This window comes from Zea mays, chromosome 4, assembly GCF_902167145.1.
Source record: "Zea mays cultivar B73 chromosome 4, Zm-B73-REFERENCE-NAM-5.0, whole genome shotgun sequence".
NCBI classification, from domain to species: Eukaryota; Viridiplantae; Streptophyta; class Magnoliopsida; order Poales; family Poaceae; genus Zea; species Zea mays.
In genome coordinates this window covers 134,273,170-134,285,630 of record NC_050099.1, presented here as the reverse complement: position 1 = coordinate 134,285,630, position 12,461 = coordinate 134,273,170, and the positions used below count along the sequence as shown (strand labels likewise).

At 49.1% G+C, this 12,461-nt stretch overlaps 1 pseudogene; it reads left to right on the top strand.

Moving 5' to 3' along the window:
* The first annotated feature begins 692 nt into the window (after positions 1-692).
* Positions 693-7,832, top strand: LOC118477071 (cytochrome c oxidase subunit 5C-like; annotated as a pseudogene).
* Positions 7,833-12,461: the final 4,629 nt, after the last annotated feature.

The following is a 12,461-nucleotide window of genomic DNA, read 5'->3' as shown; positions in this document are numbered from 1 at the left end:
ATCTTGTCACACAAGACAAGGAGTCTTGGGACGTGAACAATGAAGATAAGATTGAGGCTGCTGGTTTGAAGAAACAGGAAGGGAATGCATTGTTCAAATTGGACAAATATGCTAGAGCCTCCAAGCGATATGAGAAGGTACTTCATCTTTCTTCCTGCAGTAACCCATACCACAAAAACGTCAAATTTGGAGTCCTATTGGCTTACTTATGTTTTAATCTCAAGCAACTCAAGTTCAGCTGCAACTTAAACAATGTGCTGCCTGCAAACTGAAGTTGAAGGACTACAAGGAAGCTATGAATCTTTGCACCAAGGTTTGTTCTGTTTAGTGGTGTGAATTGTGTTGCAGTAAAGCAGGTTGAGCTTGGGATTCCTTTTCAGGTTCTGGAGCTAGACAGCAAAAATGTCAAGGCCTGCACATTTGTGAGCGGTTCTTAATAATATGTCATTACTGCGTAGCTTTGGGTCCAATTTTGCTATGTAAATATGACCTTAGCCTCCCCTTGTAGGTGTGACCAATCATCGAATTTGAGTGGGATGAAGTGTGATGGTATCTGATTTATTAAAGGTACTTTCTACCTTAGTGAAGATATGTTGTCTGCTCATATAATCTCCTTCGTCCACGTATCAGCTCACTAAATCACCATTGCTTTCACTTTAGGCGCTTGACGTCTGACCTCAACAAGCAAGCAAATGGCAAGTGACAGGGTTGCACATGCCACCCTCAAGGGCTCGAGTGTACTGACCCTGGGTCTGATCGCAGGTGGCATGTGGAAGATGCACCACTGGAACAAGCAGAGGAAGACTAGATCCTTCTACGAATCTACAACATGCTTGACAAGGGCCAGATCAACGTTGTCGTCGGGCCAGGCGTGAATCCATCCGAGACTACTGTGCTTGCCCGAGGCCGGGCTCGATCGAGACGAGATCGTGTCCCTGAGGCTTCAACTTTGAACCACGCTTACCGGTCTTTACGGTTTGTTTTGAGGATGTTTTCCAGCCAGGTTAAGGAGCATTGGGGGTACCCTTAATTACGGTACCCGACAGTAGCCCCCGAGCCTCGAAGGGAGTGTAAGTACTCGCTTGGAGGTTCTGCCGGATTTTTTGCAAGGGAACCAGCCCTTCTCGGTCATATTTTGTTCCGATGGGTGCGCGCGAGCGCACCCGTCGGGTGTAGCCCCCGAGGCCTCGGAGGAGTGGTTTGACTCCTCTGAGGTCTTAATTCTTTTTGTGATGCCTCGGTCGACCTGGTTGTTCCCTCGTGCGGCCTGGCCGCAGCTCGGGTGCACGGTCAGGCTCCGAGTTTTTAAGCTGGTTTGTCGACGTGGTCGATAATTTGGCCGTAGCCTGGTGCGAGAGCAGCCTCCGAGCCTCTGCACGGAGCGAGAGGACGATCGAGGACTGTCTCGGCTTTTTATTGTACGCCCCTTTGTCGCCTTTCCGCAAGGAGGAAGGGGGGAAAGTGCCATGTTACCCTCGGTGGGCACCGAACATGGTGTTTCCAGTGAGTTTCTATCGGGTGATCCGAGTGGACGCCCGAGCCCCGTTTGATAAGGGTCAGCTAGTGGCCCAGAGGCGCGCTCCAAAAGTACCTGCAGGTGATTTGCTGGACCCGGACCCATTTGATAGGGTCCGAGGGCTCGGCGCCTCCCTCCGATGGGATTCTATTACAAATCGTTCCCGCTGGTCTCGGAAATGTCCTAGGGTACCTCGGGAGCGTAGCCTGAGCCTTGGCCATGTAACGGACGACCCAGGGTCATCCCTGACTCTGCGTGCTCTGGGGCGGCTGTCGAACCCTTTCGAGGGGCCAGCCTTCGAACCCCTGATCAGTAAAGGGCTCGGAGCCCGAGTGCTCTGGGGCGGTTGCCGAACCCCGCAGGGCGCAACATTCGAACCCCTGATCAGTAGGAGGGCTCGGGGCCTGTCGGTGTTTTGGGTCCGACCGCGCACCCGGGGTTGCCCCTAAAGGTGCTTTTTGGAGTAGGACGGTGTTATCGACTGTAGCTCGATGGTTCGTGCTAGTCGCACGAGAAACGGTGGACAGTTGTGTACAGGTTCGGGCCGCTTTGAGATGCGTAACACCCTATGCCCTGGTGTGAGTACTTTATGTGGTGGGTTACAAAGAGGTTCTCTAGTATTGGAAACATAGAGAGCCGGTGTGGATGGCTAAGTAGAATGAGGTCGATCGTTTTGAAGGGGTGCCCCCTAGGCCTTATATACTCGACCGTGGGGCATTACATGTGGATATGATAATAACGGGTGCCTAGATAATAGTGAACTGACTGAGTCTATCTTCCTATAATTCGGCCGACCCATCCTCGCTCAGTTCCGATACACATGGCCCCTACGCGGGAAGGTCGGGTCACTGTTGTGATCGCCACTTGAAATCTTCAGGCCGTCTGGGCTTGCATCGATCCGGTTTATTGGACGTTCCTCCTTAGGCCCACGAAGGGATGACCTTGCGGATTATTGGACCCATGGGCCCCTCACGAGGCATCTTGTCCTTCTGGTGGACCCGGGGGATATTTGTCCCCCACAAGCCCCCGATCTTTGGGTTGATTTTGAAATAATCGGCCCGAAGATCCAAGGTCCAGCTTGTAGTTTTTGATTTTAACAGGAAATGCCTTGGAAATAAGACTGTCGGGTCACTACTTCTGAACTCTGAGTGATCCGGTAAAAATGATCTTTTACCGTCTTCTTCCGCTATTATTCCTCGGAATTTGGCGTTTTGTCTCGGTCTCATGCTTCAGAGGTCAGCATTTTGTATTGTAGGACTTTGAAGTTCATTGGGGTGTAGCCCCCGAGCTTCGAGTGGATTTTTGCAGATAATCCACTCGAAGGTCTTCATTTCAAGTCTTCTTCAGAAATCACTTTTATCTTCCACTTGTGCTTTTTCAGAGGTCAGCCTTGCATTAGTTTTGCCATATGCTTTAGAGGTCAGCATTTTGTCTTTCGGGGATGATTATTCATTGGGTGCACCGCAGGTGCACCCAATGGGTGTAGCCCCCGAGCTTTGAGTGGATTTTTGAAAATAATCCACTCGAAGGTCTTCGTTTCCAGCTGTTTTTCAGAAATCATCCTTTTATTTTGTTGAATGCCTTAGAGGTCAGCATTATGTCATCAACGTTATGCTTTAGAGGTCAGCATACATTTTTGTCTTTGAAGCCGAGTACACGATCTACCCATATCTTGCTAGGTCTGGCAATTTATTTGATCTACGACTGATTGGACGTTCGATAGATGGCCTTTGGCTAGTCTTCATATCACTTCGTGCTTCAATGCTTCTGTTGATTAGACTTGTACCTCATCGGCTATATTTGGCTTTCCTCTGATATCTGTTGATATCCTCCTTTTGTCTTGAGGTATTCATTGCGTATACTGTATGGATGTGACTGATTGGGAAAATCTATTGAAAATTCCTGGACGTCCCCTCAATGGGTGTAGGCAAGGGACGACTTGGTGCACTGAGCGTTTAGCAAACTGCTTCTGCGTAGTAACTTGATGTGACCGCGGGTGTAATCATATCGCCCAAGCAGTTGACTGAAGTCCCAATGGGTGTCGTGTTACGTGGAACGGCGTCAGCCGCCTAACGTGTCTCCAGACGGTTTGAATTGCATATTGAATTTTTGCGACTGTTCGGTGGCCATGGTAGGAGGTGAGTGGTTGCCCTCTTCTTCTATAAATGGTGTTCTTGCTTCTCCGGCATTTTCACATCTCTTACCGCTGCTCACTGTTTTACTTTCTTCTCTTTCCTTCTACTCCACCATGGGCAAGAGCAAGAAGGGTGGTAGTTCTTCGCATCACTCCGGTGATAAGCGGAAGCGTGAGCCGACTCCTCCCTCGGAGGACTTCGGCGACTCAAAGTACTCGGAGGAGGAGTTCTCCTCCGAGTCCGAGGGTTCACCGGCCCCTGCCTCTCCCCTGGCGTCGTCTGATGACTCAGACGACTCCTAGGGGATCGCTGCAGAGGTGTGGACCTACATCCGGGCCGTCGAGCGTGCCGGGCTCGAGGGCTTGGATGAGTCGGAGTACTCCTCGGACTAGGATAACTCCTCGGACAGTACTCCTCGGATGAGGAGAACTCCTCGGACAGTACTCCTCGGACGAGGAGAACTCCTCGGACTCATCCGAGGAGGACGGCGGCGGCGATGGCGGTGATGGCGACGATGATGGAGGCGATGGTGATGGCGGCGGAGGCGACGACAAGAGCGGTGACGGCGGCGGCAAAGGTGGCAGCGGCGACGGCGGTGGCGGCAGCAAGGGCAGCAGCAGGGGCAGCAACAAGGGCAGCAGCAAAGGCAGCAACAGGACCAGTGGCTAGATGCCACTGGTTTTAAATGTTAGTATAGATTAGTAGTAGAAGTAGTATTAGTGAAATAATGTAGTAGTAGCTAGTAGTATAGTGTAGTGAAATATGATGTGGTAATGGGGAGGTCATCAACTCATAATGAGTTGATTTGTAAGTTCGGTAGTGCTTCCCTTATAACGAAGAATGATTTCGCCCCATTCTGCGTGCACCACTTTGCCTTCCTGCCGATCGTTAATTGTATTAATGCTTAATGCCGATGTTGTTTCTGAATGTAACGTTTGAGTAGCAACTCAGAATTGTTGAGTCGTGCTCCAGTCTGTCTTCTTCGCGATGTCAGCGCTTTAGTGGTAGCGGCCGAGTCTTTTAGAGTCACGTTGCTGCTTTGGGATCATCAGCCGATTGATTATTGGCAAATGTCGGCGCTTTTAGAAGTGATAGCCGAGTGATAGCGGGCCACACCGGTGTTTTAGAAATAACGACCAAGCGGTTACTGGTGATGTCGGTGTTTTAGAGGTAACCGTCGAATCTTTTGGAACCGCACCACTGCTTTTAGGAATAACAGCCGAGTGACTGCTGGCGACGTCGACGTTATAGAAGTAACAACCAAGTGATAACGGGCTACATTGGCTGCTTTGGAAATAGTGGCCGAGCGAAGTCTGGTAACGCCAACGTTTTTAGAAATAACAGCTGAGTTTAATTGGGCCGTGTCGGCCGTTTTGGAAATAACGGTCGAGTGATGACATGGCACGCCAGCATTTTAGAAATATCAGCCGGGTGATGACATGGCACGCCAGCGTTTTACAAATAACAGCCGGGTGATGACATGACATGCCAGCGTTTTAGAAATAACGGCTGGGTGATGACTGACCGCTTTTTAGAAATGGCGTTTGGCTCGAGAAAACCCCATATGTACTGCACTGTCGTATGCCTCTGCATTCTGTGCCCTAGTTTTGCTTTTCTGCATCCAGGCCTTCTCTACTCTCTTGCAATACTGCCTCCGCTCTGTTCGCCAGCAAGGTTGAGATGGCGCCCAAGAGGAAATCCCAGAGTTCGTCTGCCGCAATCATTCCTCCTATCGATCCCAACAGTCAGTTGCCCTTCGCAGGTAACCACATGTCTGTTGTCTCTAAATCCGACCTTTTCCATCTCGTATCCATCGGAGTTCTTCCACCGAAGGAGCTCTGTTTTGGCGGATCTGTCGTGGGGTCACTGTTCCGACAGAAGACACCCACGAATCCATCGTTTACGTTCCTTTTCTCATCCGCAGCCTTGCTCTTCCCATTTCTCCTTTCTTCCGTGGTCTCCTTGATTTCTATGACCTGAATCTGACCCATCTGAATCCCAATTCCATTCTACAAGTTTCCATTTTTGTTCACTTGTGCGAAGCTTTCCTTGGTATTCTGCCATACTTTGGCCTATGGAAGTACTTGTACCACTGTCGACCTGGGATGGCTGGAGGGCAGCACCAGCTTGTGGGGGGCACGAGTTTGGAGATGCGCCGTGGGAGGAAGGCCGACTACCTCGACATCCCACTCAAGGACTGTATCAAAGGATGGCGCCTGGAGTGGTTTATCGTGGAGAACCATGAGAATTCCCTCCCCCCACGTTCAGGGAGACAGCCAGATGTTCGTACTCCGAGCTGGACCGAGTCCCCCACAGACCTGGAGGTGGCTGAGGCAGGGGCTCTGCTTGCTGAGGTTGGACTGTTGAAAGAGAGGGGTCTGACTGCAGAAGCTATGGTCGTCGATTTCGTTTTCAAGAACATTCAGCCATTAAAGGATAGAGCCTACCCAGCTTATCTGTATCGAGGCCTCGCTGATTCGACCCGGGTTACCAACAGAAGAATTCCTGCAGGCAAGGTGTCGAACATCGGTGCTCCTGTTGCATACTCGGCCTGGAATCTGCCTCCTTCCAAGGCTTTTACCAATTTTGTGTCGAATCCTCCTGCTGGTGATAGCGGTTTGGGCCTTAGAGTGCGACCCTCTCCCGAAGAGGTTAGTGCTTTGGTTGCCTCACTTGGTAAAATCCCTGACGACGAGAAGCAAGTTCATTTCGAGGTACCCTTGAATCCAAGTGATGCAGAGATAAGTGCCATGCTGGATATGTTGGCTGAAGATTCCTCTGATGCAGCCCCTGCTGAAACACTGGATGCAGCACCCATCCCAGAGGCTAGCAAAGCTTTGGATATTCAGAGGTCTGATAGTGTTCGCCCGAAGCATCCTCGCCGAGCCAATCAACCCACTTCTCCTGCTGAGGGGAAGAAAAAGAAGAAGAGACGTCTTCGCCGGGTGTCAAGCTTGGATCAGGATGTTGGTCCTTCTTCTCCTGCCGCTGAGGGAGTGCCCGTGCCAGTTTCTGCTGAAGCTGACCCCAATGGGTGTGACCCGACTGATGTTGACCCCAATGGGTGTGATCTAGATGATGCTGACCCCAATGGGTGTGATCTGGCCAAAGCTGACCCCAATGGGTGTACCGTCCGCACTGTTGATGAAGATGAGGAAGAGGAGGATGAAATCCCTCTAGTTCGGAAGAACACCCGACGCTACATAGTCAGCGGGGAAAGTAGTGGTGTTCCTTCTCCAGCTTTATCTGCCCTCATTGGTCTGCAAGAATTGTCTCTAGCAAACTTTGATCAGACTCTTGAAGACATGGTCCCAGAAGATCTGTTGTCAGAGCCGACAGATGGTGGAATGATGGATATTTGTGCTAATGTGCCTGATGCCGGGCTCGAGTTATCTCGAGTTGCGTCCCGTGCCTCGTCAACCTTAGAGCGCGGTCTTAAGGGTCAGGAGGCTAGTCTGGATTGTCCTGCTCCCATGGAAGTGGGTGAAGGTCCTTCAGCCTTAGAGGTGGCTGTTACAGAGAGCTCGACCCTCAAGGATGGTGCTAGCACTTACCCAGCCCCCGAGGGTGTCGCCGGGGATGATCCGGCTCGGATGGGTAGCGTGAGCTATGACCCAGCCCTCGAGGGTGTTCGAGTTGGTTCTCCCTCTCACTTCCGCATTCTGGTTGCCTGGCAGCAACTCAAGCTTTGGGTCAGGAAGTCGCCTTAGAGGTCAGCGCTCCTAAGGTCAGAGTTTTGACTTTTGCTGATGATACTGACTTGATCCCCACTGATGCATTGTGGGTTGTTTTGGTTGGTGATCCTTCATCGAGCCATCAATTAACTTCCCACGACTTGGGAGTTCCTTCGTTCTTCTCCAACCTCTAGGTAACTTGGTTTTTCCTGATCTGACTGTATCCAGGGTGTGATATTGTTCTTACACTCATTTGTTTTTTATGTCAGGCATTGGTTGATGAAATGGCTGGTCAACTGAGGTTGCAGGGTGCTTTTGTCCAAGAAAGAGCTCTATCTCTGGCACATTGGAATCCAGTGCTGCTTCAGCGGTGGGTGTCTGATTTGGAGATGGCAAATGCTGGTTAGTGCCCTTTGTTTCTTCTTTGACTACTTGATTAATTCTGCTTTTTAACTGAACACCCTTGCTTGACTATTTCTTGACAGATATGGCCCGGCGGTACTCTGATCTTGAAGAAAAATATTCTCAAGGTCAGACTGAACTGGCCTAGGTTTCTGCTTCTTTGAATGATGCTAACACGCTGAACTCCACTCTCCATGCTCAGCTCGATTCTGAAAAGGTGACCAGTGAATTAAGCTTTACTTGGTTTTGTCTGTTGTGTTCTTAGTGCTTGCTTGACGTTGGAGAAACTGATTCTTGTCTACAGGAGGAAAAACGTGTTCTGGCCACTTCTCGCGACAATCTTGACAAGCTATATCGCGATGCGAGCAACACGTTGACCATCTCGGAGAGGAGTCATCGCTTCACCAGGGAAGATTTGGATAATCATCGTTATAGGCTGCAAGAGTCCTTGGATGATGTGATTCGCCTCAGGCAATTGGTGTCGACCAAGGATACTATCATCAAGGATCTGCGTGCTTCCAAGAAATCAGTCGTTCAGGAGCTAGAAACTGCTCGGTTGGCTGTCAAGGCTGCTGAAGAGACTTCTGCTACTCTGAGGGCCCAGCGCGACAAAGCTATAGACAAAGCTATTCGCGCGGGGCGGATCCTGATGAGGAGACCCGATGTGGTTGTTCCTGACGACATAGTGGCAGATGTGAATGATGCTCCTGATTCCTCGAGTCGTCCCTCTTCATCGGTTGCTCCTGAGAAGAACATTACCAAATAGAAACACTAAATGCTTTGAGTATGTGGTTAATGTGCTCGGATATTTTGTTAGAAAACACTTTTTAGTACTGAATGCCGCTATTGTTTTCCCGTTGTTAGAATACAACAGTATCTACAATCGTAGAAGTAAATGAAGTATGAAATTTCTTCGCGGGGCATAGAGGTCGCCCTAAGATAAGCAATCGCAAATGTGCTTGTGCTGGGTTAAGCAGACGAGAGTGTACCGTGCCGATTTAAGTCATTACCGACTTAAACCGACTGCTCCGTTAGTAGGGTATAGTGGTCACCCCAAGTTAAGTAAGCATGAGCATGTCGCACCGCCTTAAGTCATTGCCGACTTAAGTCGATTGCTCCGTTAGTAGGGTATAGTGGTCACCCCGAGTTAAGTAAGCGTGAGCATGTCGCACCGCCTTAAGTCATTGCCGACTTAAGCCGATTGCTCCGTTAGTAGGGTATAGTGGTCACCCCGAGTTAAGTAAGCGTGAGCATGTCGCACCGCCTTAAGTCATTGCCGACTTAAGCCGATTGCTCCGTTAGTAGGGTATAGTGGTCACCCCGAGTTAAGTAAGCGTGAGCATGTCGCACCGCCTTAAGTCATTGCCGACTTAAGCCGATTGCTCCGTTAGTAGGGTATAGTGGTCACCCCGAGTTAAGTAAGCATGCAGGTTGACAGTGAACAATTTGAGTGCTTTTGAAGTCTTTTTATTGATGATATATGTCCCAGTTTATAGAGTACATTGTCGTCCCAATAGCTTTTGAGATCTAGCTAGGGGTAAAACTTCCTGAGATGTTCTATGTTCCATGAGTTCCCGATTTCCATGCCGTCCATTTGAGTGAGACGATATGATCCAGGTCGAGTGACTTCTGCTACTATGAATGGTCCTTCCTATAGTGGTGACAGTTTGTGTCGTCCCTCCCCCGTTAGAATTCAGCGGAGGACGAGGTCTCCCACTGCGAAGGATCGATGCCGTACGACCCTATCATGATAGCACCTTAGAGTTTGCTGATACCGGGCCGACTGAATCACCGTATTCAATCGTTCTTCTTCTAGTACATCGACATCTTCCAGCCTAGTAGCCTCAGCTTCTGCTATGTTTTCAAAGATTAACCTTGGTGCCCCAAACTTGAGATCAGTAGGTAGCACTGCTTCCGAACCATAGACCATAAAGAAAGGTGTGTTTCCATGCAAAGCTCGACTAGGTTGAGTTCTCAGGCTCCAAACAACATATGGCAGCTCTCTGATCCACTTTCCTGCAAACTTTTCATTCTTGTCGAAGACTTTCTTTCTGAGTGCTTCCAATATCGTCCCGTTGGCTCTTTCTACCTGCCTGTTGGCTCTTGGGTGTGCCACCGAGGCATATTTGATCTGAATGCTCTTTTGCTCGTAGAAATCAAAGAACTCTAAGCTTGTGAAATTGGATCCTAGGTCGGTTATGATGCTATTCGGTATTCCAAACCTGAATATTATGTCTTGTATGAATTCCACTACCTTAGCTGAAGTTAGAGAAGCAATGGGTTTGAATTCTGTCCATTTAGTGAATTTGTCGATGGCAACCAGTACATGAGTGTATCCTCCTTGAGCTTTCTTGAAAGGTCCAATCATATCCAATCCCCAGCATGCGAATGACCAAGTTATGGGTATGGTTTGTAGTTGCTGCGCTGGTAGATGTTGCTGTTTTGACAAGTACTGGCAGGCTTCGCACCTCTGGACTAACTCGGCTGCATCACTCTTTGCTGTTGGCCAGTAGAAACCCGACCTGAAGACCTTCCCAACCAGGGTTCTGGATGCTACGTGTATCCCGCACTGTCCAGCATAGACTTCTTCTAGCAGTTGCTTTCCGGTGGCTGAGAGAATGCATTTCATGAGGACTCCTGATGCGCCCCTTCTTTATAGTGTTTCTCCAATGAGAGTATAATGAGCTGACTGCCTTGCAATCCATTCTGCTGTATTTTTGTCATCTGATTCCTCCTCATTTTTTATGTACTTGATGATCGGCTCCCTCCAGTCATCAGAATCTGGCTCTAGTTGGCTCAGAACGTTGCATTCCTCCACCCGATCTAGTGAAATGCTCGGATGCAGTATTTCTTGAACAAAAACTCCAGGCGGGACCTGAGTCCGACTGGATCCTAGCTTGGACAATATATCGGCCGCCGTGTTGCGATCTCTCTCCACATGATGAAATTCTAGACCTTCAAATTTGTCTTCTAGTTTCCGGACAGCAGTGTAGTATTTTCCCATGGAATCATTCGAGCAATCCCATTCTTTGTTTATCTGACTTATGACCACCAGAGAATCTCCATATACCATCAGTCTCTTGATACCCAATGATATGGCAATGTTCAGTCCATGAATCAGAGCTTCGTATTCTGCTGCATTGTTGGATGCTGGAAATAACAATTGAAGAGCATATTTGAGTTGTTCACCTCCAGGTGCAATAAAGAGGATCCCTGCGCCTGCTCCCTGCAGCTTCAACGAGCCATCAAAATATATTCGCCATACTTCTGCAATTTCCGAGTTATCCAACACCTGTTGCTCAGTCCATTCTGATACAAAGTCAACCAGTGCTTGAGTTTTGATTGCAGTGCAAGGTCGGAATTCGATGTCATGAGATCCCAGTTCACAGGCCCACTTGGCTATTCTTCCAATGGCTTCTTTATTGTGGAGAATATCCCCTATTGGAAATTCAGTGACTACTATGACTTTGTGGTCGTGGAAGTAGTGACGGAGCTTGCATGCAGTTAGAAGTACCGCATATAATAGCTTCTGAACCTGAGGGTATTTATTCTTCGAGGGACCCAGGACATCATTGATGAAATAAACAGGATGCTGTACTGGGTATGCATGTCCCTCTTCTGCTCGCTCGACTACCAACGCGGTGCTCACCACGTGAGTCATGCAAGAGATGTATAATAGCAGAACTTCAGCCGGTTGAGTCGGCGTGGCTCGGCGCGACAGTTTTAGCACTGGTGGTGTTGTCAAGAATTTTTTCAGCGCATCTAGAGCTTCTTGTGCTTCTGAAGTCCACTGGAATTTGTCTACCTTCTTGAGCAACTTATAGAATGGTAAGCCTTTCTCTCCCAGCCTTGATATGAATCTGCTCAGAGCTGCCATACATCCGGTAAGTCTTTGTACTTTCTTCTGTGATCGTGGTGCTTCCATCCTCATGATAGTCTCGATCTTTTCTGGATTGGCTTCAATTCCCCGGTGGCTGACAATAAACCCGAGCAACTTTCCTGCTGGTACTCCGAAAACACATTTTTCGGGATTAAGCTTCCATCGATATCGCCGTAGACTGTTGAAGACCAGCTGTAAATCTTCAATGAAATTTTCCGAATTCTCTGTTTTGATCACCACATCATCCACATAAGCTTCCCCACGCTTGCCCCAGTGATCGGCTAAGCATGTCTGAATAGCTCTCTAATAAGTCGCTCCAGCGTTTTTGAGGCCGAACGACATGGAGGTATAGCAGAAAGCTCCGAACAGAGTGATGAATGCTGTTTTTTCCTCGTCTTCTTTTGCCAGACTAATCTGATGATACCCAGAGTAGCAATCCAAGGAAGACAACACAGAACATCCAGCGGTTGAATCCACCACCTGATCTATCCTAGGAAGCCCGAAGGGATCCTTCGGACAGTGTTTGTTGAGATCCGTATAGTCGATGCACATGCGCCAATCCACTTAATTCTTTTTCAGTACAAGAACATAATTAGCTAGCCACTCAGGATGTAACACCTCTCTAATGAACCCTGCCGCGACCAAGCGAGCCAACTCGGCACAGATGGCTTCTCTCTTGTCGGGCGTGAAGCGGCGTAATTTTTGTCGGATCGGCCTCGCCTGGGGGTAGACCTTCAATTTGTGCTCGGCCAGTTCTCTTGGGACTCTCGGCATATCTGCATGTTGCCATGCGGATACGTCTCGGTTATCTTGCAAAAACTGGACGAGTGCGCTTTCCTATTTGTCATCCAAAC